Here is a 12,314-nt window from a genome sequence, read left to right as displayed (position 1 = left end):
CACGGGCACATGTTTTATAGCTACAAAAATAAAAACAGACATTTCTACGCCAAGAAAACGTTGTTTAATCTCTTAACTAACAGTCACTGTTAGTAACTGTTACTGTTACAATTTTCAAACTAAAGAAACCCTACGCGCATTTACCGCAGTCTCGGATTAAAATTACTTTTAATATTGAAACATGATAACGGAATCAAAGTCCTATCAGCATTCGTCCCCGAGTGGAAGAAGGCTACAAGCGATAACTGCAGCAAAACTGAGGCCAAGGGAATGCCGAATGTTTTGTGTCGCTATAGTAGGCAGAAAACGTTATTAACGACTACAGTATATGAGGGTCAAACACCGGAAGAAAAGACTGATCAAACCTGCCACGCTATTTTGCTACCTTTTACAGTAATATGTTATTATTTGAACAGGATACAATGTCTGCATTTAGCACGGACAGTGCGCAGATAACCAGTGCCCGTAGAGCGGGGTTCCACTGTAACATTTATATAAGTCCGATTATCCAATGTACATAATAACCTTTAAAATTCCTCATCCTTTCTGGAGTTATATATGTTTTAGTGCATTTGCAGCAGACTGCTTACTAACAATAACAATTACAATGTTTATAACTTAGAGGGCAAAACTACTGAATGCTGATTAATTGTAACAGGGTGCATTTTCTTCACACAGTTGGTTTCTTCATTTTGTGGCGGACCAACAACGAGTTCTTTCAGGTTCTTTGGAGTTCAACTATTTTTGAAAGCCGGGTTGTTTGTGTTAAAAGTACGTGAAAATCAAGTGTTGCAGCTATAAAGAAAATTCCTAAAGGTGAATTTTCTTTTTCCATTGTAGTTCACATTTCGATATCGCAGACTCCGAAAACTGGTGTTAGCTTTTAGTATTAGTAACACTAGAAAGTTTTGTGTCAGTCTAAGCAAAGAATAAGGACTTAGTGGGAGAAAGAAGTTGGTACAAGCCTTCAAGAGCTCCATTTCAAAACAAAGCCCAAAGTGCAAGTCGGGGGAGGGGGGGGGGGGGGGGGAGTGATGACGTGATTTGAATTGTCACCCTTAAAAAGCTGAAATCAGTCGTGGAGACCAAGCGCTTTCACCTCGCTATTTCTTCTTCCAACGAACGATACCCGAGCATAACAGTGTCCTTTTGATTAGAGGAAGGAGCAGGTCAAATCATAGTTGGTAGACCAACTATGGTCAAATTCAGTGGAAGAAATTATCCTGCAAGTTCCTTCTTTGGATCCACCGTTTGCCATTTTTATCAATCTGTGTTCGTATGATTTTCAATCGGTTGAAAGCGTCACAGCGCAGGTGAATAAATTAATTGACACCTAACATTTGGTTTCATCGTTTTTTAGTTTTTTCTTGATTACATATGTAAAACGATCATCTTTCTCGTCAGTTTTGTTTGTTTTATTCGCTACGAAACGATAAAATAATTTGTTTGCTTTGCTTTGCTTACGGGTGAGTGTTTTTTCTCCGGGGCTGACTGTTTTACGAAGTGCCTCGATGGTTTTAAGAAAATTTTTTCCTCTATGTTATAAAACTGTCATCGCAATGAGACCTCGTAGAATTATAATTAAGGATTAATTTTCACTTGTATTTTCAAAGTTTTCGAAAATTGCCCTTGTCGTTGCGCGACTCGGCCAATTTGGAAAAACTGAAAATGCGCGCTAAAATTAATCCTTATTCTACTCGGCCTCTACTCTGTATTTAGAGGTGAATTTCCCTAAACAAGTGGAAGCAAAGTTCAGGAAATTGTGTTATTGTTTGTTTTGATGCACGCACCGGCGAGCGTGAATTTCTGGCGTCACAATACAAAAAAGTAATATCTGCGCTTTGAACAACAAGGTGCACAGAGACGATTGAAACGGCAAAATACTCAAAAATACTCTATTTAAACAGAGTGTAACTTAGACCCCGGCTTAAGACAATCAGTGGGCCTCTAAATCTGTTTATAGGTGGTTTATTTAAAGTAGATAAATAGTTTTCTACTCTTTGATGCAAGTCTTCTTGTTACCGTCGGCAGTATACAATGTTATAATATGATCGTTGGCAAAATTGGAAATGGCTTAGAACGTGGTTTTGTTAAACACCGTCTAAACTGTCTTTTAATAACTGACCCTCGGTCTTCACGGCTGGTATTCTCAATAAAGCTGTGCCGTCTATTAAAAAGTCATTTTCTCGTGGCTGTATTTTTTTTTTTTCAAGTTTTTCTCCTGATGCCGTGCCATTCGCACTGGTTTTCTTGTAGTGTTGCGTACGGACGGACGGACAGTGACGCCAAAATTTCTCGCATCGATAGGTTGCCATACTATACCCTCTAAGTTTTGGCTTTTTCTCCCTTTTATGAAGTGATGATAGTTTGGCAATAACTTTAGCCTAAATTTTATTTTGTCCCTTTTTTGGAGTGGTAGTGGTGTTGGTATTAGTTTAATACCAACACCATGCACTCTAATGTTTGGATGAAAATTAGGCCAAAATCCATAGTGTATACATGATTAGGATGAATATTGGGCCAAAATCGATAGGGTATAGTATTAGGATTAAAATTAGGCTAAAATCCATAGTGTATAGGGTTAGGATTAAAATTAGGCCACCACCCATAGTGTATAGTATTAGGACCAAAAAAGGCCAAAATCCATATTGTATACTTTAAGGACGGTGCCTACTATTGTTACTGCGCACACGTTCTGCGCATCTCGAGATACTCGGGTGTCCTATGGGTGGTGCCTACTAATACAGCAATATTTTTGCGCGGTTTAAAACTATACGGAGAAAGCAGAACTTAGCAAATGCTTTTGGTATCTCATAAGAAAATTGGGGGTAACCATGCATTTTTCAGAGATAATTAAGCTTCAATTTAGGAAAAAATCCCACACATTGCTTTATATTTTGGCGGTTTTTAGAGATATTATTGCTTAGTTATCTCTGAAAAATGCATGGTTACCCCCAATTTTCTTTTTGGATTCCAATAGCCCTGGCAAAGATCTGCTTTTCCCGCATAGTCATAAACCGGACAAAAATACTTCGGTATTAGTAGGCACCGTCCTTAAGGTTTGAAATTACACCAAAATCCACAGTGCGTAGTATATTTAGGATTAAAAGTAGGTCAAAATCCATATTGTATAGTATTAGGATAAAAATTGGGCCAAAATTCATAGTGTATAGCATTAGGATGAAAACTGGGCCAAAATCCATAGAGTATAGTATTAGGATAATAATCAGGTGAAAATTTTCATCCTTATACTATACACTGTGGATTTTGGCCTAATTTTCATACTAATACTATACACTATCGATTTTGGCCTAATTTTCATCCTAATACTACACACTATGGATTTTGGCCTAATTTTTTATCCTACTACTGTACACTATGGTTTTTGGCATAACATTCATCTTAATACTATAAAGTCTATCGATTTTGGCCTTATTTTCATTTTAATACTATACACAATGGATTTTCTCCTAATTTTCATCCTTATACAATACACTATGGATTTTCTCCTAATTTTCACCCTAAGACTATACACTATGGATTTTCTCTCAATTTTCATCCTTATACTATACACTATGGATTTTCTCCTAATTTTCACCCTAATACTATACACTAGCTATGGATTTTGGCCTAATTTTCATCCTTATACTATACGCTATAGATTTTCTCCTAATTTTCATCCTTATACTATACACTATAGATTTTCTCCTAATTTTCATCCTAATACTATACACTAGCTATGGATTTTCTCCTAATTTTCATCCTTATACTATACACAATGGATTTTCTCCTAATTTTCATCCTTATACTATGGATTTTGGCCTAATTTTCACCCTAATACTATACACTATGGATTTTGGCCTAATTTTTACCCTAATACTATACACTATGGATTTTGGCCTAATTTTCATCCTAATACTATATACTATGGATTTCCTCCTAATTTTCATCCTAATACTATACACTATAGATTTTTTCCTAATTTTTATCCTAATACTATACACTATGGGTTTTCTCCTAATTTTTCATCCTAATACTATACACTATAGATTTTCTCCTAATTTTCATCCTAATACTATTGACAGTTTGCATGTGACGTCATGGCGGCCATGTTGGTGTACAGGAACAATAAGATTTTCTCCTCTGGGACTTAACTTCCATTTTTATGCAAACTATGTGAACAAATTGTCTTTTGTTTTGTACACCAACATGGCGGCAATGCAAACCACCTATACAGTATGGATTTTGGCCTAATGGTCATCCTAATCTATGCACTGTGGATTTTGACCTAATTTTTATCCTATACACTATATTTTCCATCCTATTTCTATACACTATGGATTTTGGCGTAATTTTCATCCTAAAACTATACACTATGGATTTTGGCCTAATTGTCATCCTTATTTTATACACTATGGATTCTGGCCTAATTGTCATCCTTATTTTATACACTATGGATTTTAGCGTAATTTTCATCCTTATTTTATACACTATGGATTTTGGCTTCATTTTCATCCTCAAAGCATACAGTATGGATTTTGGCATAATTTTTATGATAATACTATACACTATTGACTTTGGTCTAATTTTCATCCTAATTCTATACACTATGGACTTTGACCATTGCTCTTCGTATCCCTGAGAGACGTAAGAGACTACTCTTAGTCTAAAACAACAAGAAAGGATTTTCTTCATTTTGTTATCTTCCTTATTTCCCTCGTCTATTCACCTGCGTTCAGAATCTGTATACAATATAATTTATTTTGTTCTATGCACAGATACATCAAGATACATGAACAAAACTCTAACTAACTATAATGATAATAATTAAGAATGAATACAATATTATGCTGTCAAACGTTAGAGCCTAGAGGCCAAATAAACTCGTGATTTTTGGAGGTAACCCCTAGCCATGTTAAATTGTATGTTATAGTTAGGGAGGTGAAGAAGGCAGCACTAGTGATGGTAATAAGAGTTTATTGCCTGTTATGTTGGGTTAAGTACGTTTTAATTAATGGTAAATAAAGTTTCAGTTTGATTTTAAATGTAGAAGTCGATAAGTTTTTGTTATAGATTCGGGAAGGTCATACGGTCACTTACAATTTCTGATAGTAGTTGAGTAACTTGGGAGTTTTCAATGTTCGCTCATCTTTGTCACCTTCAATTTAGTGGCGTGGATATCAACAGTTATTTTTGAAAATTCACTAGTCATTCACCAGTCACGATCTCTCATTTCCCATTTCCATTTTCCCATTCCAAGTTTCAGTAATATTCAATAAATCTTAGCGAATACAGAGATTTATAAAAAGCATTCTCTGACGTACTGTTGACGCGGCAAGACTATATTAATTTTTATTTTGTAATTATTTTAATTATTATTATTTTGTAATTATTATTCTCTCGCTTTGAAAAACTCGTAAATATACAGCAGTACAGTTGTTCGTCAGTATAAAATACATTTTTGGCTCGCTTAACCAACTTTCGATATGTAGTGCTACTTATAAAGCCGTACGATGTGGCTCTAACTTTTGAGTGTGTAGATGAAATCGTAAACGGTAAAGTGTGACCGTTCAATTGAAAGCTGCTGAGCAGTACTTTCCTGTGGTACCAGTTTATTTTTCGTCAGTTACTTTGCAAAAAAATTACACTTGGGGATATTTTGGAATGTTCCTTTTGGGCTCTTTAATCAATCAATCTTTATTATATGGTTAACAATTTTTAAACTAATTACGGACACTGGTCCGTAAGAAGCGAAAGCTTATCGATGGAGGCAGTGAAAGGCTCTTTTGCGCGTATTAGGATTGTTACAAGTAGAAATCCAACTTGGGTTTGTATGAACAGAAGTTTATGTGTTTTGTTGGGTTTAATCTCAGAAAGGACATTTCTACAAGAAAGAAGACTGAACATGAGGAAAAGGATCAGAAAAGGAGGGAAAGCACTGAACTGAAGTACACGGAACAAAGATAAGATTTAATTTAAATTATGATGCCTTTAAAAGATGGTGGCGGTATATGACAAAACATACATATTTGATCTTCAATTCAGGAACAGATAATTGTGATGTGTTTATTAAAATATCAGTGATAGGCTTAAATTTTGGGCAAGATTTCTGCACAGCCCCATATATTTTTGCGACTCAAATCTTTCCAACATACCAGCCACTATCTGCCAAGGTGGAACTGGAAGTTGCATATAAACTAGAAAAAGAACAACGCTGGAAAAAAGGACAGCTCGATCAAAATCTGAAGAAGCAATTTCTTCTGTTTGCGTTATGAGAAAAATTAGCATCTGAAACCTACTTCTAGGCTAAGTCGAAACACCAGAAAATGAGACTAACAATTACGTTCGTCAGTTACTACAAGATAAATTGATGGAATTGAAAATATCCTAAGAAACGTTTTTGTTTTAGCAGGTCAATATAAAGTTGCCTGATTATTTATACAAAAATCTTTACTGAAATGCTTTGGTCGGTGAAATGGAAACTCTGTTGATGACCTTACTTTTTGCCTGAATTCGGAGGCCACTGGACTCATTCAAAATAAATTCTTCAGTTTTGGATCTCTTTCCGTTCTGGTTAATTCAGTAAAGCGTTACCTGATTATCTACAAAAATCTTCAAATTTCTATATAGTAATTAATTTTGGTCTGTAAAATATAATGGAAACCAGTTTTATAGCCTTGCTTTTCGACTGAGTTAGAAGAAACTTGAAAATTCAATTTCTTCGGGTTAAATCTCTCAGTTTCGGTTAAAATTCGTGGTTGCAATAAAAAGAAAACAGTACGTTAGAAATTAGTAGATACTACACTTTGCAGTTCCACCTTCGTACTTACTGTTGTCAAGGAAGCATATGGCTTCAAAAGAGGATCCGCATGGAAACGTGTATTTACTAATTTGATTGTTGTAGTTCTGCGTCAAAAATTTGACTGATTTAAGAAAGAATTACATTGAAAATCTTATAATTTAATGAAAACGAATAATTATGGAGGATCCTTTTCCTTTGCCTTATGTTTCCTTTGCATCCTGTAGAAATGGTAAAACAAGCGTCTGGTTGAAATAATGTTGATTAAACGATAGAAAACGCTTTGAGAACATCTTTGAATTCGCACCGAATTAGAGTTTAACATGGACCACAAAAGATTGAATGATTTTCCCCGCCATTTTTTTTTTTTTTTCACGTATTCTGGAATAACCAAGTCAAAGGCCTCTCAGTCGATTAAACGTAACAGGAAGCATACCAAAAGGTGGTTTCAAGACAGTGCTAAAAGTGTGATTTAAACGATCGAGGTAACACTGACCAAAACAGATTAATTTTGAACAAATTCAGGTTTTGTTGTGATAAATTGAATGGATTATGCTTTTAATTGAGTTGAAGTTTACAAAATAATTCACAGGAAATTTTTCTCGGTCTGCTGTTCACACTTTGATGTCACATGTAAACATTTTATAAATCTTTTGTCAAATTGACATTGTGGAAAGAAACTATGAACAGCTCAATTTTCATTTCAGTTGTATCGAGAGCAGTTTGTTTGATCTCTTGGAGCTCTCTATACCAAAACTGGGCCACTGTTTTTGTTTGTTTTGTTTTCGTTATCTTTTACTGTGTAAACAAACAGAAAAGCTAATTATTTTCCGTTTTCGGTGATTTTTTTTTTTTTGGAATTTTTAAAAGAATAGGACATGTTATCTTTTGCATCCGATTGGCGAAATCAAGCGGCTGGCTAACTTGGTTTTGCAAACTGGCGCACATTCAAGATTGATCAAAAGAAACGTTTGAGAACTCGAGAGGAGTTATGGGGAGAATTATTTTTGACGAACTTTCAAATTGACGTTTTTGATTCTGAAAGTCAAAAGTTTGTGAAATTTGATGGCAAAATCTGTATTGTCCTTTGTGGTCCTGTTGATAATAAAAATGGAACAGATTAATGATACAAAATTAATTTAAGGATAACAGTTAGCGAGAAAACACCAACGTATCGATGTTGCCATGACATAATTTGCAGGTGATAAAATAAGAATTCAAACTGACTTAATATATGCAGTGTGAGGTGATAAAAACTTAACAATGAGTAACACGCACACTTACAATGCTAAACATGTTACTTATTGTTAGCTTTTTATCACCTCACACTGTATATATTAAGTCAGTTTGAATTTTTATTCTGTCACTTGAAAATAATGTCATGGTGATATCGAAATGTTGTGTTTACTCGCTAATTTTTATCCTTAAATGTATCTAAATCAAATCTAATACAAAATTGTCCGTAAATTTAAACGGAAATTTCTAACTTGTACTCCGAACAAAATTCAACATTATAAACTTTGTCATTTGAGTTTCTTCTCATTACTTCCACCAGACGTTTGTTTTTCCATTGTTTTATTTTTATTTATCTTGTTAATCTGAATCAGTGTTACATGGGACAAGAAAAACGAGTGAAAGCATGCATTTATTTTTAGACTCAAACTGGAGAGTAAACATAAAACAAAATCATCAAACTCGTACTGTTTTGATATTTTCCAAACCATCATCAAGAGGCAGAAGGAAAATGGACTGATTTTTACAGAAACATTGTCAGAAATTGAACAATAATCGCAGCAAATATAAGCAAAGAGAAATTGTCTCGGCAAAATATGAACTATTACTGGAAAGTAAACGCAGCAACCGAGACCTTAGTTTTTATATGGAGAATTGTCTTGATGTTTACGAAAATATTATCTGGAATTAGAAAGTAAATGAACTAAATTGTATCGACAAAGAGAAATCGTCTTGCTTTTTTGATTACTGCTGGAGAGTAAATGAATGAATATCAACATTTTCCAAAATATTGTCTTGAACTTGAGAGCAAACAGACCAAATATCATTATAGATATTGTATTGTTATTCTTCAAAATGTTTACAACAATATGAAAATGGGTTTATCAGAGTAATAATTTTTGAATTTGAAATCATTGATTAGGCAGGAAAAGTAATTATCGGCCAAGTATCGCCAAAGAATTCGTAAAAATATGTTGATAACATAGAGAGAGATGCTTTCACTCGCCAACTTCGTTCTGTCCTCTGTAACACTGTAAGATGTTAGCTCTGCTAGAAAAAGCGACGTGGTAAGCTAAATGGTTTTGCAGCTCAGTCTTCTAAATTTAATTTTGAGTTTGGAAATAAAAAATATAAGCGTTTATCTATCGGTTTAGTTGTTATCAAAATTGAATTTAAGTTTGGAAATAGAAAAAAAAAAGCGTTTTTCTATCGGTTTAGTTCTTATAAAAATTTTAGCCATGATCCAATATTTTTCTGCTGCAAACTTTAATAGCTTACCATGTCGCTTTTGTTAAGTATACACCACTTCGCAAATGAAGCTTTACTTCAGACAAATTTTTCATTGAAAACTTTCCAAAATTTAAGGCTTAAATTGGGAACCAAAATCCCAATTTTTAGCAATTTTCACAAAACGTTTCCTTGCGAAGTGGTGTATGTTTTTTGGCGGGTTTAAATTTGTTGGGGTACCGTTTGAAAATTTTGGTGATACAAAATTTTCATGGGGTACCCCGTTAATTTTTTCACCAAAATTGTTGCCAGGGGAAACGCTGTGCAAATTATGTCAACTTTTCCCGCCAAAAGACTTAGTATATATAGGGAGAAAAATTTTTCTTACACCTTTAATTAGTTAAACGTTTTTTACTTAATTAATTTACTTAAAATTGCAAAGCATTGTTAATTAAGAGAAAGAAAATAAAGAGAACACAAAGCAACTGAAACAACTGTTTTAATCTTTATTGTTTTTTGTCTTCCAAGTAATATTATATAAATGAAGACTTAACAACTAAAATATATATTAAATATTGATTTTTTTTTTAAAAAAAAACGGCGCATGCGTATTTTGAGCGCCCGTATTTTTTCTAAGTTTTTTGGCGGGAAAATATAAAATTTTTAAACAAAGTATGGAAAAAACTAAGGCAAAGCAAAATTGAATAAACACAATCAAAGCTGGTACAAAATTCTTATTGATTTAGCGATAAAATAAATTGTGACAGAAGACAACATGTTAACAAAATCTGAATGAATTGAAATGATTAAATCAGGAAACTTGATACAAACTTTAAATAGAAATTATTACATGAAATTCTTTGTTGGCAAAAAAAGTCTTAGTTTTCTGAACAATTATAGACTAAATATACTTGGAGGGTTTGTTTTGCTTCCTTACGACATTTTTTTACATCACCACAAAGAATACGACTTTTACTTACAAAATGGAAAAACTTTGAAACGCATTAAAAAACTTTTCAGCCGTAGTCGGCCATGTTGAACTTTTAAATACAAGTTTTGCACTTTTCCATTTAAAAAGCAGTATGCTGTATACAGTTTTAAACAACTGAGTCCCACCGTGTAGATTGTCGGTTGCTTATTGAAACAGTGAAACACAGATATAACTGACAAACGGCATGAGCGACGTTAATTCCAACGACAACTTTTCAAAACACAAACTTAAACTGGTAAAAATAAAAAAAATTGTTACTGAATAATTTCATGAAACGTTTTAAAGGAAAACCAGGGTTCATTTGTCAATCAGAAGGCAATAGCAATAGACATTAAGTTCACATTTGTATTGCTTCAACCAAGGAATATTAAAGAATTGACGTTTTCGAACTATGTTAATTTGTAAGATGTAGGTGAGAAAGAAAAGCACCAACTCGAATAGATTAGCACAGCTCGCATTTGATTAAAAGTGCAATGTTTACGCTAAAGCTAGCAAACGAGTGAAATTCAAAATAATTTCTTAAATTTGTTTTGAACTATAAACCGGTATTTGCTACAATTAACTTATAAATTCTTAAATTTCAAATTGAAAGACTTGGTTTTCAGCAACTAATATTTTGAAGTAGAAATATTTTAATATTAGCTTAAACTTCAACGGGTGAAAATCAAATGCAAATCTTCTGATGTCGAAAGTGAGAGGAGCTCGGTCGCTTTTGTATCGCACCTTCTTGCTTAAAGCAGTCAAAACTTAAACACGGACTCGCGCTACAATAGGAACTTTTGCCTGGCCAAGCCGCCAGTCGTTTCATTGTAGACACTGAGCTGTGAACATCGCCGAGTCCGTGCGACAAGATACAATAGAATATCGGCAGAATAAATTTGAAATTCGTATGCGTATTTACCTCTTGAATAAAGCTAGAGATTTCTTAATTTGTTTTTGCGGCTAAATTGCAAAATACTTTGTACAAAATATTCTTTTAACAGCTTAGGTAATTTTTTGAAGACACTTTTGGCTTTATTTCTTGAAAAATACCAATTCCACAGCGTTTACTTCCTACTTGCTCATTATGTCCGCCATTCCTAGTTATAATGTGACGTTGAAGCGATGACTGTTTGACAAAGGTGGGAGAAGCTTTCCCTTTTATAGTGCGGGTCCTTGTTTAAACCGAACACAAACAAATGACCTTAGCAGGTCCATTTTACCTACTGATTGATTTTGTTGCTAAAAATAGACATATTGCCAAAAATGCAGAGAGACAACAGAATATTGAGAACTTTGCAAGATGCTTAGAAATTCTAGGTTCTGAAATAGACCGATGGTTTATATTTTCACTGGAACATGAAATTTTGTTTAATATTTTCTGCAAACTGGAATCGGGGTCTTCCACTTTCACTGACAAAACTGGCTTCAGTTAGTGAAAACGTACATCGAATTTAAATTTAGACTTGTGTAAGTTTGTAAATAAACTCATGAATAAGCAAAAATCGATCATGCCTTTGAACTTCAAGTTCTCGGCTCTGTCTGAAAACTGACCACGCAAAATTTAAATAGAAAACTGAAAAATGGCCTGACATTTTTAATGGGCAATCGTGCCTAGAGCGATTTTCAAACCTTACTGAAAACTAGCAGACAAAGAATTATTTATATTACTCTAGCAATGACAATGGCTTAGCATTTTCACGTCAAAAACGAGCACGTCAAACTTGCATCGATCTCTTGCCAAAAATTGACAAATGGCTACACATTTTAAGAACGGTTTCTCAACTGTAAATGTTTTAGTACTCAAGACTGTCCCAAAATTCAAACTAAACCTCAGACCAATCGTCCTTACTTTTTCACTCAAAAATCTGTTTGAATTACACAAACAACATGGAAAAACAAACGTTAAAACTGCAAACAGCGAACAAAATTTCCGAAGCGACTGTTTTTTCTTTAGTCCAATTTTCCATTTTTTACGGTGCCTTTCAATGACACTGAATGTAATTTGAGCTTGGCCTTAAAGAACCGGTTAACCTTTTGTGGTCAATATAGCTCAGATACACCAAAAAGGTAACAATTACTATT

Source organism: Pavona decussata, unplaced genomic scaffold, assembly GCF_977016875.1.
Source record: "Pavona decussata unplaced genomic scaffold, jaPavDecu1.1 SCAFFOLD_216, whole genome shotgun sequence".
Lineage (NCBI taxonomy): Eukaryota > Metazoa > Cnidaria > Anthozoa > Scleractinia > Agariciidae > Pavona > Pavona decussata.
The sequence above is the reverse complement of the archived record's forward strand: the minus strand, read 5'-3'. Positions refer to the sequence as shown.